Below are 26,337 nucleotides of genomic sequence, written 5' to 3'. Positions count from 1 at the left end.
CGTTTCGGGCCGGAGTCCTTCAAAAGGAATGAGGAGAGGGTGCCAGGCAGGCTAAGATAAAAGGTAGGGAGGAGGGACTTTGGGGAGGGGCGATGGAGATGTTATAGGTGGAAGGAGGTCAAGGTGAGGGTGATAGGCCGGAGTGGTTTCCTCATTTCCCCTCCCCCCACCTTGTCTCAGTCGATTCCCTTGAACTCAGCACCGCCCTCCTAACCTGCAATCCTCTTCCTGACCTCTCCGCCCCCACCCCACTCCGGCCTATCACCCTCACCTTGACCTCCTTCCACCTATAACATCTCCATCGCCCCTCCCCCAAGTCCCTCCTCCCTACCTTTTATCTTAGCCTGCCTGGCACCCTCTCCTCATTCCTGATGAAGGGTTCCGGCCCGAAACGTCGAATTTCCTGTTCCTTGGATGCTGCCTGACCTGCTGTGCTTTAACCTGCAACACATTTTCAGCAGTAGAGAAGTCATGACCAAGATATTGGTTGTGATCTGTTTGGCTCATTTTTACCATCATCCAGCTTTCACAGTTTGACCCATGCATTTGCAGGTTTGACTCCCATTTCTGAGGCAATAGTTCTCGAGTCTTAAACACCAAGTCGTTAGTGACTAAGTACGAATGACTTGTTGTCCTCACAGGGTGAAGTTAATTCATGGCCACTAATTGCAAGAAGAGCAAAGGGGATTTCTCTCCCACCATCCTTGTCAATTCTTATCCCTCAATTAACATTTTTTTTTCCTTTATTCTTTCACGGGATGAGGGTGTCACCGGTTAGGTAACATTTATTACCCATCCCTAATTGCCCAGAGGGCAGTTGTGAGTCTAGAGTCACATATAGGCCTGACCAGATCAAGTTGACAGTTTCCTTCCCTAAAGGACATTGATGAACCAGATGGGCTTTTCTGACCAGCGACAATGGATTCATAGTCATTATTAAACTCTTTATTCCAGTTTTTTTTATTGAATTCAAATTCCACCATCTATCAAGGAGAGATTCAAACCCAGGTCCCACAACATTATCTGGATTTCTGGATTGGCAGTCCAGCAGTAATATACAAAGCCAATGCCTCATCCAATTAAAAAAAAGAATAGTTGTAGCCAAAGTTCCACGGGACCACTCATTCATTAGAGAGAGAGGCAACTGGTGGTGGGATTAACAAGAGAGTCACCACATGTCATGCAAGAGGTGAGGTTGAGAGTTTACAGCTCTCATGGTGACCTCAGTTACAACAGGAAGGGAACTCACACTGCTGGTGTTATTCTGCATTGCAAAGCAGTTGTCCAACTGACTGAAAATAACAACAGAAGCAAGTCATTATCATGAATTATTTTGTGCAATCTTGCATGACTTTACTGTTGAGTTTCCTTTATTGCAACAGTGACCACACTTCGAAACATTCAGGCTGCTGAGAACATTGAAAAGTCCTGCAGTGAGAAAGGTGCTATAAAAAAAGGCCTTGAAGGTGAGTGTCTGGGGTAGAATACAGTCGTTTCTGATAAAACGTGTTAGTTCTATTCTCATGCAATCTCGCGGTATAAGAAAATCACAGAATAGCCAAGACCTTTAAACTAATGGGGCCGGAATGGTGCTATAGCCAATACTGCTGAAAATGTGTTGCTGGTTAAAGCACAGCAGGTTAGGCAGCATCTCAGGAATAGGGAATTCGACGTTTCGAACATAAGCCCTTCATCAGGAATGAGAGAGAGTAGCCAAGCAGGCTAAGATAAAAGGTAGGGAGGAGGGACTTGGGGGAGGGGCGATGGAGGTGGGATAGGTGGAAGGAGATCAAGGTGAGGGTGATAGGCCGGAGTGGGGTGGGGGCGGAGAGGTTTGAGAACGTGGCTGAAGAGTTTTTGTGCAGAGGAGATGACCTGGGGGGTGCAGTGAGAGAGAGACTCACTGAAATCCTTGTAGAGGGAGGAAGAGAGCTTCTTCAATGAAGGCATCCTTGCAAGAGGATTCGCAGTAGGTTAAAATCAATACTGGCAAGGCAAATTTGGGTTCGACAAATAGCGGCCTAAATTCTTCAATTGCGTCAAAGCCAATTCACATTGAAGAAACGTGTTAAAGTAGAACCTCTTGTCATTCAAAAGTAGAACTATCAAGCTAAACTAACAACCCTGCCCTCTCAATCCTATATGAGTAGGAGTGGACAGGAAATGGCTGAAAATGTGTTGCTGGTTAAAGCACAGCAGGTTAGGCAGCATCCAAGGAATAGGAAATTCGACGTTTCGGGCATAAGCCCTTCATCAGGAATGAATGTGGAAAGGAAATGACCAATTTAACTGAGGTAATTAAACATAAAGGTGCTAATTATGTTAACAGGAATTACTAGAAATAAAATTCACTTTATGTATTCAGCATTTGAGTAAGGGTCAAAAACTCATGAGAGAACAGCATTCAGAAAAGTGTAGATCTTTTAGCAAGCTTGAAGACTTATTGTTGAAAAGTGGCCGAACACCTATGAAATAGGTGAATTAATTACAATTATTTATAGTACTGTATATGTACAGTGATAAGGATGTTGTGGCAGAGTGATAGTGTCCCTACCTCGAGGCGAGAAGGCCCATGTTTGAGTCCCCCTGACCCAGGATGTCATATAACATATCCGAACAGGTCAACTAAAACAAAATCAATGAGATGTTACCAAAATAGACATTACTGGAGTTAATGTTTTAGGTCCTGGACCCTTCTTTAGAAGTTTTGGAGTTCAAATTTCTGTTTTTGTTTCTAATCACAGAATCATAGAATGAATACAGTGTGGAAGCAGGCCATTTGGCCCATCAAGTCCACATTGACCCTCCAAAGATGATTCTACCCAGGCCCACACCCTACATATATTTGTGTTATCCTGCATTCCCATGACCAATCCACCAAACCTGCACATCTTTGGACTGTAGGAGGAAACCGAAGCACCTGGAGGAAACCCACACAGACACAGAAAGAATATGCAAACTTCACACAGACAGTTGACCAAGGATAGAATCGAACCTGGGTCCCTGATGCTGTTAATGATTTCCAGCGTCTGCAGTTCTTTCTGTTTTTTGATAAGATGTTGCATTTGCAAATATACAATGTCCAATAGAAGCCTGTAACCCTTTCTAAATGGCAACACACATATACACACAAACAGGCCGAAGTATCAATTATCTTCAGACACAGAAACATGGGGTTCAAGCTTCCTGGAAATTGGCTAAGTATAATATTTGGTAAGTATTTCATGGGGGGTTGTCTCTGTGAAGCCCAGTCATGCAATTGTCCCAAACTGGCTTCATTAAGCACCAAATCACATGCTCCTATGGAGTCCCACTTATCCTATTCTCTCACCCATTGTAGGCAGAGGTACTTGAGGCCACCAGCTCTCCTGATGCTAGAGCCATATGCTGCTGATTTGCTAACTCCTACGGGCAGCCATGTCACTATTGGAGCCAGTGCCTATCTTGTGAAAGTGACTTCAATGATTTGAAATTTCCTTTAGTTGAGGTTTTAAGTTGACAATATATTTGACTGTGTAGGTTTACCCAGAGGAAAGTTCAGCCAGCCTGAAATTGTTTCAGTTCTGTCATTACTTAGGGAAGTAGAGGGATGGGCAATAAAATCATTTTGGCATTGTCTATATCCTCAAAGAATTAAAATGTGTAGGAAGGACAGGTTGTTGTGGTCAATGGAAAGAATGATTTGGAGATGCCAGTGTTGGACTGGGGTGTACAAAGTTAAAAATCACACAACACCAGGTTATAGTCCAACAGGTTTAATTGGAAGCACACTAGCTTTCAGAGCAACGCTCCTTCATTAGGTGGTTGTGTAGGGCTCGCTCGTAACACAGAATTTATAGCAAAAATTTGCAGTGTGATGTAACTGAAATTATACATTGAAGAATTGATTGTCTGTTAAGCCTTTCATCTGTTAGAATACAGTAATAGTTTCACTTCTTTCATGTGTAAATCACAAAACCCTTTCTTTAAAAGTTGCATTCTCGGGTTAGCTGTTAACAATGGTGATAGCTAGACAATGATAGCTATCACCATTGTTAACAGCTAACCTGAGAATGCAACTTTTAAAGAAAGGGTTTTGTGATTTACACATGAAAGAAGTGAAACTATCACCGTATTCTAACAGATGAAAGGCTTAACAGACAATCAATTCTTCAATGTATAATTTCAGTTACATCACACTGCAAATTTTTGCTATAAATTCTGTGTTACAACCGAGCCCTCCACAACCACCTGATGAAAGAGCGTCGCTCCAAAAGCTAGTGTGCTTCCAATTAAACCTGTTGGACTATAACCTGGTGTTGTGTGATTTTTAACAATGAACAGAATGTTACTCAGGAGGATAAGGGGAAAGTCCTGGAGAATTTCAAAGTGTTGGAGATGCTGTGTGCAATAGATTTTGTGGTGATGTGTGTAGAATTTCCCTGATAAAACAGCTGAGTTACAGCTATACTGGGTCTTCTTCCCTGCCCTAAAACCCACAGCACAGAACTTCCTTAAGTGTTTTAGAATTTACCTAGTTTAAACTGCATTTTGCAGGAGCTTTGACACAAAGGATGATTTGGTCACAGCAAGATTTTTATGGGTGCTAAGATGTTTTGTGTTGGAGGTGGCTTAATTTGCAATCCTCTTTGCAATTTAGGTTGGCTCTGTACCCAATGCAGATTGAGTTTTGAAAAACCAATAAATCTTTTCTTTTGAAACAAACAAATCATGCATCCTGTTGATTTCCTTACGGCAAACAGGGCTACAGAATAAAATACAGGACTATTGTATAAAAACTGAAAGACCTGCGGATGCTGTAAAATAAGAAACAAAAATAGAAGTTGCGGGAAAAGCTCAGCAGGTCTGGCACCATCAGTGGAGAGAAATCAGAGTTAATGTTTCAGTGGAGAGATCCTTCCTCACTTAAAATATCTGTACCGAGGTACCCTGTATCTAAGATGGTGCCGAGAGGTGACATTACAACTTTTCACCACACTCATTCGAGTGCTTGTGGCAATACAATGAAGGGCTTATGCCCAGAACAACGATTGTCCTGCTCCTCGGACGCCGTCTGACCTGCTGTGCTTTTCCAGCACCACACCCTCTCGACACATGGTAATAAAGACTATTCTATTCCAAAACACACATGTTTTGCCAGCAGAATTATTCCCATTCTAACTCAGACTTCCTGTAAATTGACCTGAGTGGCAGTTCTGTTCCAACAGAAATGTTCCAAGGAGTTCTTTGCTAAGGGCACAACTGAGATCCAGATATTCCTGCATGCCCCTAGTTGCCCAAAACCACTGAGACTACGACCTTGTGTGATTTCAATGATAACTCTGTACCATTTATGCAATGATGATGAAATCTATCGCTGTCACGGAACAGACTGTCCACTGAACTCTGAAGAAATTGCAATAATTTGTAAATTGAAATAACCCAAGTGACAGGGCAAACAAACAACTGGTCAAAAACAAAAGTACTGCAGAGATTAGGAAATCCTGAAAGAAAAACTAAATGACTCAGCAGGCGAGGCTTCATTCTCAAAGAAGGAAATTAAAGTCAAATTTTTGGTTGGTGAATTTTCACCAGAAAGAGCCAAGATTAAGTTGGAAAATCCAGTTTGGGGTAATTTTAGGAATCTACACCCTCTGCAAGCTGCTGCTACTTGTTAATCATTAGCCCACTTCATAAGATTGTAAAGGCACAGAATGAGGCCATTCAGCCCATCTTGTCTGCAATAGCTATCTAATAATGACTGAGTGACATTCTCTGTCTTTTCTCCACATACATTTTTTCCCTTGCAAATTGCTTCTAGTCAAATAATCATTGAATGGAGTGTCTCAATTAAACCTGCCTCTGCCACACTTCCAGGTCGTGCATTCCAGACTCAAACAAATTGATGTACAAAAAATGTTCTTTTCACTCATCACATTTGCTAATTTTGCAAACGACTTTAAATCTATGCCTTCTCATTCTTGATCCTATTACTAGCAGGAACTATTTCTCCCTATCGACAGTATCCAGCCCTCTCATGATTTTGAACGTTTCTATCAGATCACTTGTTATGGTGGTTAGCACTGCTGCCTCACAGTGCCAGGGACCTGAGTTCGATTCTAGCCTCAAGTGACTGTCCGTGCGGAGCATGTCCATTTTCCTAGTAACTGTGTGGGTTGCTGCTGGGTACTCCAGTTTTCTACCACAGTCCAAAGATGTGCAGTTTAGATGGATAAGTTATGCTAAATTGTGTAGATTAGGTGCATTAATCATGGGAAATGGGGGGATGGGTCTGGGTGGGGTGCCCTTTGAAGGGTCGCTGTGGACTTGTTGGGACGAATGGCCTCTTTTCATACTGTGGGGATTCTACTCTATTCTAAGAGTTAGCCTTCTATCCAAGGAGAATAATCCCAGTCTCTCCAATCTATCTTTATAACTGAAACTTCTCATCCAAAAAAAACACTCCTGTAAATCTCTTCTGCATTCTCTCCAATGCATTCATGTCGTTCCAATTGTGCATAATGCATCAAATATCTTGCCTAGGTTATAGAAGGGATGTTGTGAAACTTGAGAGGTTTCAGAAAAGATTTACAAGGATGTTACCAGGGTTGAACGGTTTGAGCTACAGGGAGAGACTGAACAGGCTGGGGCTGTTTTCCCTGGAGCATCGGAGGCTGAGCGGTGACCTTGTAGAAGTTTATAAAATCATGAGGGGGCATGGGTAAGGTGAAAAGCCAAGGTATTTTCCCCAAGTAAGCCATTACCCTGGAAGCTCACAGAAGGGACCCACTGAAATCTTAACTCAGACCTGTTTTCTCTTTCGAAACCAGGAGTGCGGCAGGGCAAGGAGAAAAATACTTAACCACTTCTCAGATTGGACTGGATTGAAATGACCATGAACAACTCGGGATTGGGAAATGACACACCCATTCTTGAGAACTGGACAAAGGTAAAGAAGTCAAATAGCTCACTCCTGAAAGTGAAACTGCTTTTTACTCAATCCATTTTTATTTACAATTACCGCTCAAGAAAATTAGTTCCTGTGAATCTCAGAGATGTGGATAATGCAGCATTTATTATCCACCCTTACTGCTCTGAGATAATTAAGATATAACCACATGTTGTAATGTTGGAGTTAAATGTTGGCCAGATGGGATGGGAGTGCCCATGTTCCTCAATTACTGTACTTGGTTTTCAACGAATTGGGAGTTTTCATAATATGTTTTCAGAACTGAACACAGGCTTAGTTTTACAACTTACTGAGGATTGTGAGTTTTATATTATTCTCCCTAAGGTTAACATCCCCTAAATCTTCAGTACCCTTTAATGGATATTCTGTTATGGAAAGAATGCCCTTTAAAATAAATATATAAAATTTTAGTTTATAGTCCATTTGAAATCCTGGAACGTCATTGGAATGATTCATATCTTTTACAATCTGTCTGTAGCACTCCAATCGTTCACTCTAGTTTCTCTCATGCTGTTATTTTCAACGATATAGTTCCCATTAATTTTAATGGGAATCCATAGTTCATCTTTTTTATAATGTGCTTTAGTTTTAAATATCTCACTTCATCGTGTGCCGACACTGACTATAGTGAGGGTACCTTATGGCCTCAATATAGAATTCACCAGCTTCCAAATCTCCCCATCCCAGGTCCAGCCCTCCCTCTCCACACTGCCCCCTTTACCTGACCTTTGATTAGATTAGAACATAGAACATAGAACATAGAAAAATACAGCGCAGTACAGGCCCTTCGGCCCTCGATGTTGCGCCGACCAAAGCTGACCTAACCTACACTAGCCAAATAACCTCCATATGCCTATCCAATGCCCGCTTAAATGACCATAAAGAGGGAGTGTCCACCACTGTTACTGGCAGGGCATTCCATGAACTCACAACTCGCTGAGTAAATAATCTACCCCTAACATCTGTCCTATACCTACCATCCCTTAATTTAAAGCTGTGTCCCCTAGTAACAGCTGACTCCATTAGCGGAAAAAGGTTCTCACTGTCAACCCTATCTAAACCCCTAATCATCTTGTACACCTCTATCAAATCTCCCCTAAACCTTCTTTTCTCCAATGAGAAAAGCCCCAAGTGCCTCAGCCTTTCCTCATACGATCTTCCTACCATGCCAGGCAACATCCTGGTAAACCTCCTCTGCACTCTTTCCAATGCCTCCACATCCTTCCTATAGTATGGCGACCAAAACTGCACACAATACTCCAGATGAGGCCGCACCAGAGTCTTATACAACTGCAACATGACCTCAGGACTCCGGAACTCAATTCCCCTACCAATAAAGCCCAGTACACCATATGCCTTCTTCACAGCACTATTTACCTGGGTGGCAACTTTCAGAGATCTGTGTACATGGACACCAAGATCCCTCTGCTCATCCACACTACCAAGTAGCCTACCATTAGCCCAGTAATCCATCTTCTTGTTACTCCTACCAAAGTGAATGACTTCACACTTAGCTACATTGAACTCCATTTGCCACCTTTCTGCTCAGCTCTGCAACTTATCTATATCCCGCTGTAACCTGCCACATCCTTCTTCGCTGTCCACAACTCCACCGACTTTCGTGTCATCCGCAAACTTGCTCACCCAGCCTTCAAGCCCCTCCTCTAGGTCATTTATAAAAATGACAAACAGCAATGGTCCCAAAACAGATCCTTGTGGAACACCGCTAGTAACTGCACTCCAAGATGAACCTATACCATCAACTACTACCCTCTGTCTCCTTCCAGCCAGCCAATTCCTAATCCAAACCTCTAATGCACCCTCAATGCCATACCTCCGTAGTTTTTGCATTAGCCTACCATGGGGTACCTTATCGAATGCCTTGCTAAAATCCATATACACCACATCTACTGCTTTACCCTCGTCCACTTCCTTGGTCACCTTCTCAAAGAACTCAATAAGGTGTGTGAGGCACGACCTGCCCTTCACAAAATTAGATTCCCTACAGTGTGCAAACAGGTCCTTCGGCCCAACACATCCACACTGACCCTCCGAAAAATAACCCACCCAGACCCATTTCCCTCTGACTAATGAACCTAACACTGTAGGCTATTTAGCACCGCTAATTCACCTGACCTGTACATCTTTGGACTGTAGTAAGAAAATGGAGCACCCGGAGGAAACTCTCACAGACACAGGGAGGTTGTGCAAACTCCACACAGACAGTTGCCTGAGGCTGGAATTAAACTTGGGACCCTACTGCTGTGAGGCACCGCGCCGCTCCCTAACCTGTCCATCTTCACTCCGTTTCACTTTCAGGAGTGAGCTACTTGACTTCTTTGTCTTTGTCCAGTTCTCAAGAATGGGTTTGTCATTTCCCAATCCCGAGTTGTTCATGGTCATTTCAATCCAGTCCAATCTGAGAAGTGGTTAAGTATTTTTCTCCTTGGCCTGCTGCACCCTTCCCACTGACCAATCACAATCACATCCTACCTGCACCCACCTATCATCATCCCAACTACCTTTCCCCCAGCTCCCAACCCCTCCCTCTATTTATTTCTCATGCCCCTTCTCCCTCTCCAGACCTGATGAAGGGTCTTGACAGAAATATTGACTCTCCCCTCTCCGCTGATGCTGCGTGACCTGCTGTATCTTTGCCAGCGCATTTTATTGACTCTTACTATGTCCAAGTTACATCTCCACTGAACCCTAGCGTCTGCCAAAAGTGACTAATCCCCCTGCATGAACACAGAGTTCTGAAGAAGAGTCTTACTCATCTTGAAACATTAACTCCGTTACTCTCTTCACACAGATGTTGCCTGAGCTGCTGAGTTTCTCCAGCACACTCTCTGTTTGACCTTTAATGCCCTTTAAAGTGACTGAGCTACCCACTCAGTTCCGGGCATTTAGAGTTGAACAATGAATATGGGCTTTGTCAGGGATGTGGACGTCCTGTGTCAGAATAAAGAAAACGAAACAGTTACAACAACTATCCAAAACAATGGATGTGACGGAAACTCATCATTTCTTATGAAGCCAATGGCCAGCACTTTGACCTTTATTACAGAACTCTGTACTGCTATTTCTTCAGACATATTCCAAAGCAAAGGTTTCTTTTAAATCTCCCACGTCCCTTTACCTTTCCACTTTGTCAAAATGGAAGGGGTCTTAATTAAAATGGTTTGCCTGGCATAATTTGGTGAGATATACCGCATTACTATATGATGTTTCAGTGTCTGTATTCGAGGATCGATGTAATTACATTGTTGGCAGTCCAGCAAAGATTGGTTGCTGGGATGAGGGGCTGTCCCATATTGAGAGGTTGATCTTTCTTCTGTGGAGTTTAGAAGAATGAGAGATAATCTCATTCATTGAAACCTACAAACAAATTCATTGAATCATTGGATCAGGGGATTTAGGGCAAAGGAAGGAGGATGGGATTGAGAAACATATCAGCCATGATCAAATGACAGAGCAGACTTAATGGGACGAATGGCCAGTTTTGCTTGGATATCTTATAGTATTATTCTGAAGGGCATGACAATGCAAATTCTCAGATGTTGTTTTCCCCTGGCTGAGGAACCTAGAACATTGCAGTACATTTCACAATAAGGGATCATTCTTTTCAAACTGGCATGAGAGGAATTTTCTTCATTCAAATAGTTATAAGCCTTTGGAATTATCTTCATCAGAGGTTTGTAGATGTTTCACAGTTGAGTATATTTAAGACTGAGATTGACAGATTGTTGGTGTCTCAGGGAATCAAGGAATTTCAAGGGGCATGACGGGTAGGCAGGAGGGTGTAAGATCCACCACGATCACATTGAATGGCAGCTCAGACTCAAAGGGACACATTTATCTTTTACTCGCTCATGGGATGTGGGGATTATTGGCCAGACAGTATGAATTGACCAGACATTCACTCACTTAACCACACACTCACTCACCCATACAAACCTCACCATGCACACACACACACGCTCACCCACACTAAAAAAAACCTTTACTCAGAGAGTAATTAGACTGTGGAACTCACTACCAAAGGGAATAGTTATTCATGTATTTAGGGTGAAGCCAGATAAGTAGGTGAGGGAGAAGGACTGGGAGGATATATTGATAAAGTGAAATGAAGAAGGTGAGGATGAGGCTTCTGTGGAACATTGAACAGTGGTCCAGGTCAATTAGCCACAATACCTCCAGTCAGGATATTGTTGATGGTGTTGCATGTTTCCTCTAATTGGTTCCGTTTTGTGATGACAAAGGTATCATCCACATTGCGGACCCAAAGTTTGTCCTCCTATCTATCCAACCCAAACTTTGTCATCACAAAACGGAATCAATTAGAGGAAACCTACAACACCATCAACAATATCCTAACAGGCATAAAATTCTCAAAAGAGAAGGAGAACGACAACAGACTCCTATTCCTAGACGTGACAGTTGAACCTACAGTTAACGGAGAGCTTCAAACCAGCATCTACAGAGAAACAACAAACACAGGCCAAATACTTAACCTCAGAAGCAATCACCCCAACATTCACAAATGGAGCTGCATCAAGATGTTATTCCAATGAGCTACATCACACTGCAGTAGCCAAGAACTACAAACAGCAGAAGAAAGATGTCTTCACAACGTTTTGAAGAAAACGGTTACCTAATAAACACAATCTGCAGATTTCTCAGAAACAAGCCCAAACAAGCAGAAACAACACAACCAAAACTTATAGCCACATTACCTTACATCAAAGACATGTCAGAAATGACTTCCAGACTACTCAGACCCCTTAGCATCATGGTAGCCCACAAACCTACCAACATGCTTAAACAGCGATTAATGAACCTAAAGGATCCATTAGATACCACCAGCAAAACTAATTTCATTTACAAGATACCATGCAAGAACTGTAAAAAACACTGCATTGGACAAACTAGCAGGAAACTTGCCACCAGGATACATGAACACCAACTGGACACCAAAAGACATGACAAAGATGTTCAGACAAAGAAGAACACCATTTTGGCTGGGACAACACACACATCCTAAGACAGGCGAAACAAAGACACACACGAGAAAGGCATGACATTCTAACCAGAACTCCATCAATAAACACAAAACTTTAGATGCCATCGACCTTCTCTTGAGAAAAAGAACAGGAAATGACATCACCCACCTTAAGAAACCAAGACCTATAAATAGAGAGGTGGGACATACCACCAGCACATCACCGGAGTCTCTCACTGATGATGTTACCTGGTATGGTGACAAAATGTCTGAAAACAAACCTTCAAGCTCAGTGAGCTAACTTACAGACTTATCATCAACCTGAGCTACAAATCTTCTCAAAAATCACTAATTCTGATTAATGTCAAAGTTAGTTTCCTTACTTTATTTCTCTATTATCTGGCCAAACATTTTAAATAGTGTTCAAATCTGAAAATCCCTTAACAGCGCATAGCCATGACTCATGATGTTAAAACTCTGGCCAAGTGAATGTTCCTGATCAACTGAATACAAATCTGTGGCAGGACATTTACCCACTCTGTAATAACTTGGACTAAAACTGCACTAATTGCTATCCTAGTGCCTCAATTAGTAAGAGCATTGCCAATGTGGTACATGAGTCATACAGAACAGTAAGGCCTTGGGTTCACTCCTCAGTCTGGGCTGAATTAGCTGCTGTTTCAGATGGAGATGGAGCAATTACTGTACTTCCAACCGCCCTTTGTAAGAAAGTGGAAATTTCAGCACTGTCTATCACTCCTAACTGCTAGAATTACATAGAGTTAACAGGCCAATTGACCCATCAAGTCCATGCAATGTTTCTGTGTCCCACAAGCCTCTTTGGTACCTGACCATGTGCTGTGAGGAAATAGGCACGATTCAAACTCTCTTGAGCTGTCAAAGTAAAAATTAGATTTTAAGCTGGCAGTCGGCGTGGATTGAATGGTAAGTAAACAGGATTCACTACAAAAGATTTAGAGTGTAGGAATGTAAGAATAAGAGTAGAAAATGTGTTGCTGGAAAAGCGCAGCAGGTCAGGCAGCATCCAAGGAACAGGAAATTTGATGTTTCAGGCATAACCCCTTCTTCAGGAAAGGGCTTATGCCCGAAACATCAAATTTCCTGTTCCTTGGATGCTGCCTGACCTGCTGCGCTTTTCCAGCAACACATTTTCAGCTCTGATCTTCAGCATCTGCAGACCTCACTTTCTCCTCTAGGAATAAGAGTAGGCCATTTAGTCCCTTTCGTTTGTTCCACCATTCGGTGAGATTATGGTTGATCAGTGATCAAAATCCATATACCATGGACTTTTAGTCCACAACACTTCATATCTTTCTATAACAAAAATATATCTGCCTCATATTTAAAATTAACAATTGATCCAGCATCATCTGTCATTTGTGGAAGAGAATTCCAAATCTCTCCCACCCATTGTGTGTAGAGGTGCTTCCTAACATTCTCAGACTATGTTCTCTAGTTCTAGAATCTCTAAACAATGGAAATAACTTACCTTTATTTATCTTGTCTTGTTATCTTTGCCAATTTTATTTTATCAATCAAGAACAAAAAGTTTACTTCCCCCTGTGTTATCACCTGTAAAAGGGAATCTTGATACATATTTTCTGATTAGTCTGTTTTGATGGTTCAGTTCTATAAATCCAGCGATGTCTGAATTCTGAAATCTTCATACTTGTTTCCAGACCCTTCCATGGCCTCATGCTCCCCCTATGGCTGTGACCTCCTCCGACCCTATAAATCTCTGAGATCTCTGCATTCCTTTAACTCTGACCTCTGATAAACTGTTTCCATTCTAGAAATTGAAAGTTAATCTCCAGGACTCTGCGGTGTTGAACCCTGTGTCAAAATCACAAAGACATTTTTAAAAATTGTTTCCTTTTTGAATATTTCTCTTGAACAGATATAAAAATGTTGAAAAATAGGAAAAACAAAAGACTTGATAATCAACCATCATCCAACAGAGTAATGCGTCCTTTTGTTGTCCAATTGATAGCGTGACACAGTGGCTCAGTGGTTAGCATTGCTGCCTCACAGTGCCAGAGATCTGGATTTGATTCCACTCTTGGGTGACTGATTGTATGCAGTTTGCATATTCTCCCAATATCGGTATGTGTTTGCTCCAGTTTCCACCCACAGTCCAAAGATGTGCAGGTTAGTTGGATTACCCAGGGAAATGCAGGTTATAGGGTGGCAGGGGTGGATCTAGATGGGATGCTCTTCAGAGGCTTGGTATGGGCTCAATGGGCTGAATGGCCTGCTTTCACACTCATGGGATTCTGTGAATTGATACAGGAAGACAATATGTTACAACATGCTGGGGGATGCATGATGAAATCTCCAGGCGTATTTTTAGTCCCAGTTGGCAACCCTATGAGGAAGCTTTGAAGCCTCCATCATCTCTCACAGCCAAACCTTGCTCCCCACCCCCCCCAACACCACCATCCCATGCCCCTCCTGAAGAAACTACAGTCACCCACTATCCTATGATGATATGGCAGTTGGGAACTCAGGTATCGTTAAATATTGTGCACATCTTCCAAGGTCAGGACGTGTCACTCAAAACCAAACTGGAGGCTCTCACATCTGGCCAGCCGGGAACTTTCCTCCATCCACCATCTTAATTGGATTGTGCTACTGGATCTTCCATCTTGGCTTGGTCAATTCTGGAAGGATGGCACAGGCAGGAGCCCAGTTATCACCATAGGGACCAGCTCCTTCACTTACTCTTTCATGGGGAGTGGGCACTGTTAAGAAGGGCAGCATTAATTACCTCCAAGTCACGTGGTTTGTTTGAGCCACTTCAGAGGGACAGTTAAGAGTCATCAAGACCCCATTGCTGTGAGTCTAGAATCTTAACATAGGAAAGCAGATTTCCTCTGCTACAGTCCATTAGTGTTTCTTTAACCATGACAACTGTCACCTTCATTGAGTCTGGCTTTACATTCCACATTTATTAGTTGAATTCAAATTCTGGCGCCTCAGTGGTGGGGTTTGAATCCATTTTCACATGGCCTTCGCAGTGACATTGCTAAAAGGCCACTTCCTTTTGGCGCTCGCATTAGAAGATCTTCAGATGCAGCGAGATTCTGCTTAATATCTGCAATTGGCCTTCAGCCTCCCAGTACTCCACTGAATGAATAGTCTAGATTCTGTTCTCAACTCCTAGAGAATGTACAGAGCTTCTAACTAAGAGTAAAAAGTGAGGTCTGCAGATGCTGGAGATCAGAGCTGAAAATATGTTGCTGGTTAAAGCACAGCAGGTTAGGCAGCATCCAAGGAACAGGAAATTCGACGTTTCGGGCCAGAGCCGGCTCTGGCCCGAAACGTCGAATTTCCTGTTCCTTGGATGCTGCCTAACCTGCTGTGCTTCTAACTAAGAGGCAAGTTCAAATATAGTCAAGAATTAGCTAACAATGGATTCTATTTGGGCTGCTTACTATTTATATCCTTTAGGGAATGGTCACATTTTAAGAATTTGTCACAATGGTAATTTTTAACACAGTTCATCACCTATTGTTAACTGTTGCCTCTCTGCAGACTGTATCCCAGTCTGTTGCTGTCAGAGCATTCTTTATCATAAATTAAGGTATTGTTTGGATTTACTATATTTAGTATGGAATTAATCTATTCAGGTCAAAGAGTGATGAGCTTGACTTTCTAGCATGCACTATTGCTGTTACACAACCAGTCAATGCTTTGTTATTAACTACTTCCTCCTGGAATTATCTAACATATTGATCAAGTGCAACTTGCAATGTAATATTCCTTGTGCGATTTCTAATCAAACAGTTCTCATCTTCCCTCCTGTGTTGGGACAGCACCTCAGTTATCAGACAGATGATAGAAGTTAGGTGAAAGTGAGGACTGCAGACACTGGAGATCAGAGTCTAGATTAGAGTGGTGCTGGAAAAGCGCAGCAGGTCAGGCAGCATCTGAGGAGCAGGAAAATCGACGTTTCAGGCATTCCCGATGAAGGGCTTTCGCCCGAAACATCGATTTTCCTGACCTACTGTGCTTTTCCAGCACCACTCTAATCTAGACTCTAGTTGATAGAAGATGTTTGGCACAGAGGACATTGAGTCTGTGCTCATCACAAAGAACTTTATCCCACTGACATGAGATTGATATTCGACACTCAGGGAGCCAGCAAGTTGGCTGGTTTGCAATGACACCAGCAGCATGGGTTCAATTCCCACACTGGCTGAGGTCACCAGGAAGGTCCTGCTTTCTCAACCTTGCCTGTTGCCTGGGGTGCAATGACCCTCATGAATTATCTCTGTCTTTAAAGAAAGAGCAGCCCTCTGGGACTATGACAACTTTACCTTACTGGGAATAGATTGGCGTACTGCCGTTCAAATCAGCTTAGGTCATTTGTCAAAAAGACAAATGGTGATCGTAGTCCCAACACAGCACTCAAGCATTTCTTAATCCATTTCATCATCCATTTTACTACTCCAATCCTATCACAAGTCTCATCCAATGCATGGATCAATCCTTCTATGCATTTTTGGCTCAGATTTGAAGTATAATGACAGTAAATGAATTCAGGCTCACAACCCCTGTATGTATTCAGTTCTTAATTTGATTAGTTAAACTTACCCCTTCTGCCTCTGTAGTGACAAAGGAAAGATCACAATATTCTCATTGTACAAGTGAATATTCTCATTGTACAAGTGAATATTCTCATTGTACAAGTGAGGCTGAAGTGTGTTTTTTTTTCTGAAGTACCGTGACAGGAAAAACATGCTTGTGGTTATTTTTTCAGTCCCTTTATGTTATTTAGTGCAAAGAGCTAATTTGGCAGATGGTCAAATTGCAACTCTCGGAGGAATTAGCAATTTCCTGAAGATGCCGACACAGACAAACGAAATAGATTCTTCAGCTAAGGACATTCCATCGTGATGACAACATCCCTTGACAATTACAGATTTTGTAAAATGTACAGAGCCTTTTATGAAATAAGATCAGTAAATGGATTGCAAATTAATGGAATGCTTCAAACTGATCATTTAGATCATTTAAGGTAAAGTATGTAGTTATGGGTAGATTCGTGGATTGAGAAAGCTGTCCTGTAAGAAGTGAATGAGGAGAAAGGGCATTTACTCTCCAGAGGCTCGACGTATAAAAGACAGTCTTGATGATATGTTTAAAATTCTTAGAGGACTACGCACAGTATAAACTGAGAGTTTGGTTCCCCTGCCTGGAAAGGTTAGAACTAGGGAGACATCATCTCAGGAGGAGAGATCGATTATCTAGGACTGAGGTGATGCGAAATATTTGCACCTAAAGGCTTGCAATCTTTCAGAATTCTCTCAGGCAGAACTAGTAATGGATATTCAATCATCAATGATATCAGGAGTGAGATTGATAGTTGTTTAAACATTGTTACAATCTCCACAGAGAGTGATATTTCTAAAATGGAATTTGAACTTCTAGTGAATTGCAAAAAGAATTCACATTTTAAGACTTTTACTGTAATAAGTGACTAAAAGTCCTAATAACCAAACATTATGTTCATAATCAATTCATACACAGAACGGTAGCCCCCCTTCCCATTCACAATCTTAGCTCTGCAGGATAACACAATTATTTCACACTGCACTTTACACATTCAATTTTCCTAGGATTAACCCAAAGTAATTCTTAACTCCTGAGGTTTTATTCATTATGGGGTGGCACGGTGGCACTAGGGTAGGCATGGTGGCACAGTGGTTAGCACTGCTGCCTCACAGTGCCAGAGACCCAGGTTCAATTCCCGACTCAGGCAACTGACTGTGTGGAGTTTGCACATTCTCCCCGTGTCTGCGTGGGTTTCCTCCGGGTGCTCCGGTTTCCTTCCACAGTCCAAAGATGTGCAGGTCAGGTGAATTGGCCATGCTAAATTGCCGGTAGTGTTAGGTGAAGGGATAAATGTAGGGGAATGGGTGGGTTGCACTTTGGCGGGTCGGTGTGGACTTGTTGGGCCGAAGGGCCTGTTTCCACACTGTAAGTAATCTAATCTAATTATTTTATTTTTCATAACCTGTTAACTTGCAATCTTAGAAGTGTTATTTACAATGAGATTTTCTTTTCCCAGAGACATCCCCCCATTCCAAGCTCAGTGATTCTTCCAGCCTAATCTTAATTACCCCAAAATTTGTTTTTTCTCGATCCAAGGGTGACATTTTATCCACATTCCTGCATGACAAACCAGAGAGAATTCTTTTGATCTTCGGCTTCTCTCTCTCTCCCCACACCCATTCCCCCCTCCACTGCCCAAACCCCCACCCCCCCCATGCACTACCCCGCCTCCCCCCCACCCCCCCGTCTCTCTCTCTTTCTCTCTGTCTCTCAAATGCAGGCAAACTCAATACACTATCTCTGATATTCAATGATACGCCAGAGAGGCATGCAAGCGTACAATGACTTTGTGTATCCTTCCCCATGTCCAAGGGCTGTATTTGCTGAAAATGCTAATTAGCTATTCTTGAGAGCTTAACTCTCTTTTCAAACTAAATAAGTCAGTTAAATCCCAAGCATTTACAACCCAAAATCCCCAAGACTTTCTAGGACTTTAGAGACTCTTAGTTTCTGCTGTTAACTCACAGACTGCAGACAATAGCAACAGGTCTCCATCCTCCACAATCACCTGATGAAGGAGCAGCGCTCTGAAAGCTAGTGCTTCCAATTAAACCTGTTGGGCTATAACCTGGTGTTGTGTGATTTTTCACAAATCTAAATACATTGAACCTTCTCCCATTAAAACAAGCTAAGCCCTCTTTTGCTCTCTGGTAATTAAAACACTCACGTCGTCTGTCAGGCAGACTTTGGAACATGTCACATAACCCAAGAAGGAAAAATGTTCAAACAAAAAGTAACTTTGCCAGTTTAGGGTCATTTCTCAGTTGGTGAGCAACTTCAAGCTGTTGAGCAGTGAAGCAATCAGCGCAGAGTGAAATCAATACTCCTAGAGGAAACCTTCACCTCAGAGTGAGTCAGAAGCACAAGAGAAACACTGTGAGATAGGTAGAGAATAAAAGCTGGCCAAGCTGGGGAGTTAGAAGCGAGAGATTTTTGACAGAACTGTGGGACAGAAACAGAAACTGACGGGAGAAATAGGTCAGGCAGCATCTGTGGAGAGAAAACAGAGTCAAGGTTTCAGGTCCAGTGACCCTTCCTCAGAACTGATTAGAGTGAGAAAAAGATGGCATTTACTGCTGATGGCAGGAGTTGGGGTGGTGGAGGAGAGGATTAAATGATAGGTAGAGATAAAGAGAGTCCAAGGGCTCTTTTAATTACCAGAGTGCAATAGGGGGCTTAGATTGTTTCAATGGGAGAAGGTTCAATGTATTTAGGATTGTTGCTATTGTCTGCAATCAACGAGTTAACAACAGAAACTAAGAGTCTCCAAAGTTCTAGAAGATCTTGGGGATTTTGGTTTGTAAATGGTTAGGCTTTAACTGATTTATTTAGTTTCAAGACAAAAGAGAGTTATGCTCTTAAGGATAGCTAATTAGCATTAGCAAACAGCCTTTGGACTCACTTTGTCATTACCTGTCATTTACTCCTCAGAAAGAAAGAGAACAGCAGTTGGACAGACAAAAGAATAGAGTAAAAAGTGAGGTCTGCAGATGCTGGAGATCAGAGCTGAAAATATGTTGCTGGTTAAAGCACAGCAGGTCAGGCAGCATCCAAGGAACAGGAAATTCGACGATTCGGGCCTGATGAAGGGCTCTGGCCCGAAACGTCGAATTTCCTGTTCCGTGGATGCTGCCTGACCTGCTGTGCTTTAACCAGCAACAAATTTTCAGACAAAAGAATAGATAATGGTGAGCTGGAGAGAAAGGAAATCTGCTAAAGGGAGCCATTAGTTAGTAAAAATGGGTTAGCTATGCTGAAAGCAGGCCATGTGATGACAAGACCTGGGGTGTGCGGTGAGTAAAGGACATGAAAGAAGATATTCAGGCTCTAAAATTGTCGATCTCGATATTGAGTCCTAAAGGCTGCAGGCTCCCCAAGTGAAAAGTTAGTTGCTGTTCTTCCAGTTTGCACTGAGTCGTGTTCGGGCACTGCAGCAAACCTGAGACTGAAATCTTGATGAGGGGACAAGGTGGTGGATTGAAGTGGCAAGCAGCTGGACGCTCAAGCTTTGCAGACAGAACGTAGGTGTTCTGCAAAATATTTGCCCAATCTGTGTTTTGTCTCCCCAATATATATATATAAGACCACATTGTGAATGTCTGTGGTTGCCAGTTGGAGTTGCATGAGTAGAAATCCCTAGGCTGAAAATGTGTTGCTGATTCCTGATGAAGGGCTCTGGCCTGAAACGTCAAATTTCCTGTTCCTTGGATGCTGCCTAACCTGCTGTGCTTTAACCAGCAACACATTTTCAGCTCTGATCTCCAGCATCTGCAGACCTCACTTTTTACTAGAAATCCCTAGGAGCAATGGGGAGAGTAACATTTGAAATAACAATGCAAAGGATCAGGCTGGAAACGATAGAAGAGAAAAGATACAATTCAACAAGTGTGTTGTTGCCATTGTGAGTGGCTCCTCAATGCTACAGAGCGAGAACTATAGTTTTAATTTTTATTTTGCCTACAGTATTAGAAAGTTCAAAGACTAATTTTAAGGAAGTAAAAGGGATATCTAAAAGGTTTTTACAAAGTCAGGGTCAGATGGAAGAGAGTAATTAGAGGAATCTAAAGATTGTGTTATGATCAGAAATATAGCTCGATGGAAATCAACATAGCTCACTTCCAAACTGGAAATCTAACTACAATTTTATTAACAGAAATTACTGGAAAGCTCAGCAGGTCTGGCAGCATCTGTGGAGAGAAGTCAGTTAACATTTTGGGTACAGTGACTCTTCCTCAGAATGAGTTGCTGCCAGACCTGTTGAGCTTTTCCAGCAATTTCTGTTTTTGTTTATGATTTCCAGCATCCACAGTTCTTTTGTTTTTTACAACTTTATTAACTGGTGTTTCTTTAAAATTTGCTCTTGAGTTGAGAGTACTTGTTGTCTCTCCCTAAATCCTTGAGAAGGTGTTGAGCTGCTTTCTCGAATTGATGCTGTCCGTACAGCATTGTTCCGTAAGGCAGGGAAATCCAGATCCTCAATCCGAAAATAGTGAAGGAACAGCAACATGGCTCAAAGCGAGGATGATGTTAAAGAGGGAACTTGTGATGTTACAATAGGATTAGGGTTGGGGTTGGGGTTAGAGTTGAGGTTGGAGTTGGGGTTAGGTTAGGGTTGGGGTTGGGGTTAGAGATAGGGTTAGGCTAGATTTGTGGTTGGGGTTGTGTTTGAGATTAGGAGTAGGGTTAAGTTGGGGCTGGGGTTGGGTTTAGAGTTAGGGTAAGGATTAGTGTTTGAGTTCAGCTTCGGGTTAGGGTTGCACACTTGCCGTCCCTGACCTTTGTGATAGTGGAGCTTTTGGCCTTTGGAAGGTGTTGACTGGAAGCTTGATGAGTAGTTGCAGTGCATTTTGTCAGTGGTACATATTAATGCCACTGTACATAGGTGGTGAAGTTAGAAATGTTGGTGGTGAATGGAATGCTGATAAAAGGCCTTGCTTTGTTCTGGAATGTATTGTGCTTGCTGAGCAAGGTCAGAGTTGCAGTCATTCATATATCAAGGAGAACGATTGCGTATATCATTGCGAATATCATAGTGAATGTTCAGGTGCTTGAATGGCCTTGAGACAGAGTTAAAAAGTCAAAGAAAACATCTCCCCTGATGATTATCCAGTGGTGTGTGCTGGCAGGTGGTTACATGCAAAGGTTGTGTGAGGACTGAGCTTACCATTAACATGTTCATGGCCAAAGGAAGTTATGCTCACATGACATTAACCCTTCCCAGTGCATTTGGTTATTAAACACATAACCACAAAGGGGATTGTAGTAATGGAATTAATTGGGTTCTGCTACACTATCGATCGGTTTGTATGAATATCAAAGTGGAAACTTGGAATGATATCTGTAAATTGAATGACAATGTCACCACTCAGGAGGCCTGAACTATATGAGCTATGGTGAAACATGTGGCAGAATCCAGCAAGGTCTATCTCAACATGGGAACGAGCCTGCTATATCTTCTCACTGAGTTCCAAGCATCTTTGCAGCAATAAGCTGCCTACTAAAGGGGGATCATTACTTGTTGACGACCTTATTAACTGCATACCTGACCTCATTAGTACCAGCTTCCTAACCAGTCCCCCACAAGCAAACTGGAATCCTCAGCATGGAAATCAGGGTAGGCGCCTGGTTACCTCGACAACTTCACCTCACAGCTTGCTCCAAGGACCTCCCTGTTGAACACCAGGCACCAATATCTCAGGGCATTCCAAGGGCACCAACTACACACTCCCTGTCCCATGGGCAAATGTGCAGTGCTGCAGCAAGGGATATTTTGTGCTCAGGGATAAACACGCCCAGCTCATAAATTAGACCTGAGCCATATCTATGGCCTATACATGTGCTCAGTTATTTTGAACCAACCTGGATGCATTCCTGCCTGGCGTTGTCTTTTTGCACATTGATCCTCAGATGGTGATGCTAGACTCACAGCACAGCTGTCTTTCTGTGCTGCTCAGTGCAGACACAAAGCCAGGACGCCTGTCATGCAGCCCCCAGTCTCATCGAGATACAGAGAGAGAGAGAGAGTGAGAACCTTTAGTGAGGGGGTCTAGTCAAGGGTTTGGAGGACAGTGCATGCTTGTGAGATTAGCACCTTGGCTGGGCTCTGTCTTACTACTGAGCTTAGAATAAGACTGAGGTGAGGGTTGTTTTTTTCTCTCAGGAGGCTGTGAAGATTTGGAATTCTTTAGCACAAGAGGATGTCAAGGCTGGATTGGTAACACTGGTTAGACCAGTATTTGTTACCTGTTCCTAACTGCCCTTAAGAAGCCTGCTTGAGCTGCTATCTGAGGGATACCCAAAGTGCTGCTACTGAAGGAATTCCAGGTTTTAACCCATTGGAAGTGAAGAAGTGGCAATTTTGTACCAAGTCAAGGCAGTTGTTGGTTCACAGGACAATGTACAGGTAGTTGGTTTTGTTTGGGAAGGTCACCTGCTGCCCTCATCTCTCTCTCTCTCTAGGTGGTCAAGGTCACAGCTTGGGAAGATTAAGGAGCCTTGGTGCGTTGCTGCAATGCATTGTGTTAATGCCTCACACTGCTGTCGCTGGACCCTGTTGAAAGATAAAAAAGAGGAGCGGGAATAAGTCATTCAGCCCCTTAAGCCATGTCGTTCAACATGATCATGGCTGATCATCTAGTTCAGTACCCTGCTCCCACTTTCTCCCCATAGTCTTTGACCCCATTAGCCCTAAGAACTCCTTCCTGAAAACATTCAATGTTTTGGCCTGAACCACTTTCTGTGGCAGAGAATTCCATAGGCTCCCCACTGTCTGGGTAAAGAAATTTCTCCTCATCTCTGTATCCATAGACCTACTCTGTATCCATAGACTGTGACCCCTAGTTCTGAAATCCTCTGTGATCAGGAACATCTTTGCGGCATTTACCCTAATGAGCCCTGTTAGAATTTTATAAGCTCTGATGAGATCCCCCTTCATTTTCTAAATTATATTCAGGAGCAGATTTTTATTCTATAAGGGAATACAGGGTTACAGGGATAAGACAGGAAAGCAAAGTTGAGAATTATCAGATCATTATCATGATCTCATTGAATGGAGGAATAGCTTTGATGGGCTGAATGGCCTACTTCTGCTCCTATATCTTACAGTCTAATGGTGTTATTATTTCCCTTTGTTATAACCTCAATGTAATTGGAGGAAGTTCTCAAGGTTTTCCTTACATACAACACAGGCCCATCATCTCAGATTTAATGAAAGTCCTTTTGAGAATGTATTTTCCATAAACAACAACATTCTGCTGAGTTCTAAGGCTCATACAGAGGTTCCAAAGGTGTTGGCTGCACTCCAGCCATCAAAATTTCAACAAACATCCGCACAGCGAAAGCTTAATGCAATTCTCCCAAATACGCTGACTTTCACAATCACAACCACAATTTCCTCGGCCAGTTTCCTAACTCTTCCCAGTTAATGCCCAGTGGGAATTGAGTCAAAGCATTTTCTGACATGAGTAGCCATCAACCGAGTGTGACTGCGACAGTCTTGGCAGTTATCAGTCCCACGTTATTGGTTGCACACACCCCATGACGTGAGCCATGGTTTAAGCAGCCGCTTGAATCCAATGCTTGGTGCCTCTGAGTTAAGAGGGAAACTGTCCTTCACAATCGACAGCCCCCTACTGCATGCTTCAACCGTTCATGATGGACATAGAACACTCCTGTACATGAAAGAGTCAAGTGACTTCCACGTGTTAAAATGACCAAAAATATACAAATTGGTCTTTGCTCTTATTGCTGGCCGTGGGAACTTACTGTGTACAAATTGGTTGCCATGTTGCATATTGAAGTGACTCATGTAAATTTAAGTAATTTTTTTCTTTCAGTGGAAAAGCACTACACGGCAGGAAGGCCTTATGTTTGGCCTGGGAGGAGGATTTTGCAACACTGCTCCAAGGAGTACAGCGATGCAGAGAGAACAGGTGACATCCTGGTGTATTCACGCACCACATTCTCCAAAAGTCTAGGGCTTACTGATAAATACCACAGACTCTGGAAAATACCTTGTTTTTTCTGGCCTCATGTAACGGAAGAGTTTGTCTTATGGTCCTGACTGCAAACAAAACAAATCTATCACAAAATTACAATGTTCAGTTGAAATACAATTTACATCCAAAGTGATCAGCTATATTTTAGATTTTATTTTAAATTCACAGCTGAACTGAAAGCTGGAAATGTGCTGTTTTTTTTAAAAAATGGCTGCATTTTGTTTTTTGTTGTTTCTTTGTTTGGATGTTGACTGGCTTGCCTATGTCATAACTCATCAGGAGTCACCACCTTCACCCATGTGCAAGGCTCTTTCCAGCAGAAACCAGTGAGAGATCACCAAACATCTGCTTCCTGACAGCACTATCAGTACACAAACAACCACCAGGCAGCTTCCCTCTGACAAACGCTTTCATATACTCCATGTCTGGTCTTCAGGTTAAAGCAATCCTTTCACACGAGGGGAGTGATATCAAACTCTCCCCTTCATATAGTGGCTAAAGGAAGTGCCTGATGACACCTAAGGTCTCACAGATCAAGGGAAGGAAAGACTTACATACTTAGCAATTTTTATGACATCAATAGCCACCAACGTACTTTACAGCTCATGCTCTGTTTTACGTGCTGTTTATTTTTTTTTTACATTTTTCGAGGATTGTGTTTTGCTGGCTAGACTAGTATTTGTTACCTATTCCTAAGTGCCCTTAAGAAGCCTGCTTGAGCTGCTGCAGTAGGGATACCCAAACTGCTGCTATTGTAAGAATTCCTGGTTTTAACCTATTGGAAGTGAAGAAGTGACAATTTTGTGCCGAGTCAGGGTGGTTGTTGGTTCAGAGGACAATGTGCAGGTGGTTGGTTTTGTTTGGGAAGGTCACCTGCTGCCCTCATCTCTCTCTCTCTAGGTGGTCAAGATCACAGCTTGGGAAGATGAAGGAGCCTTAGTGCGTTGCTGCAATGCATCATGTTAATGCTACACACTGCTGTTGCTGGGCCCTGTATGATGGAGGAAGTGAATGTTTAAGATAATGTTAAAAATCAAATAACACCAGGTTCGAGTCCAACAGGTTTATTTGGAAGTACTAGCTTTTGGAGCACTGCTTCTTTGTCAGGTAGCTAGTGGGGCAGGATCATAGGACACAGAATTTATAGTAATCTTGGGACTGTGACTGGAAAGAAGCTCTGGGATTTACATGTGAATCACTCTAAACCTGCATCCCCATTCTAAGTGATTAAAGATTTAACAGCAATGTAGGTTTGTTCAACACTTTGCATCAGTTGTATGACACTGTGATCTTGTTCTACAATTTCTGTTTCCTATGATTCTGTCCTACCAGCTATCTGACGAAAAAGTAGCACTCCGAAAGCTAAACACATAGCATTGTGTTAATGCTACACAGTGCTGTCACTGAGCCCTGGTGGTGGAGGAAGTGAATGTTTAAGATGATGTTAAAAATCACTGCACTGAAAGCTAGTACTTCCAAATAAACCTGTTGGACTATAACTGGTGATTTTTAACTTTGTCCACCCCAGTCCAACACTGGCACCTCCAAATCATGTTTAACACGATGGATGGGATGCTGACGAAATGGGCTGCTTTGTTGTGGATGGTGTCAAGTCTCTTGCATGTTACTGAAGCTGCACTCATCCAGGGAGTGGAGAATATTCCATTTCATTCCTGAGTTGTGCCTCTTAGATAGTGGACACTGTTATAACATAGGAAACAGGATTCACATTAAACACGCTAATTGTTTCC

General features: G+C 42.5%; 1 long non-coding RNA gene across 1 annotated transcript; it reads left to right on the top strand.

Annotated features, from left to right (window-relative positions):
• The first annotated feature begins 1,395 nt into the window (after positions 1–1,395).
• On the top strand, positions 1,396–24,629 carry LOC132829143 (uncharacterized). The gene is made up of 3 exons (XR_009646210.1): positions 1,396–1,466; positions 6,810–6,928; positions 24,425–24,629. It is a non-coding gene; the product is annotated as an uncharacterized LOC132829143 (long non-coding RNA).
• The last annotated feature ends 1,708 nt before the right edge of the window (positions 24,630–26,337 follow it).

This window comes from Hemiscyllium ocellatum, chromosome 28 (genome assembly GCF_020745735.1).
Source record: "Hemiscyllium ocellatum isolate sHemOce1 chromosome 28, sHemOce1.pat.X.cur, whole genome shotgun sequence".
Taxonomy (NCBI): Eukaryota; Metazoa; Chordata; class Chondrichthyes; order Orectolobiformes; family Hemiscylliidae; genus Hemiscyllium; species Hemiscyllium ocellatum.
The sequence above is the reverse complement of the archived record's forward strand: the minus strand, read 5'-3'. Positions and strand labels throughout refer to the sequence as shown.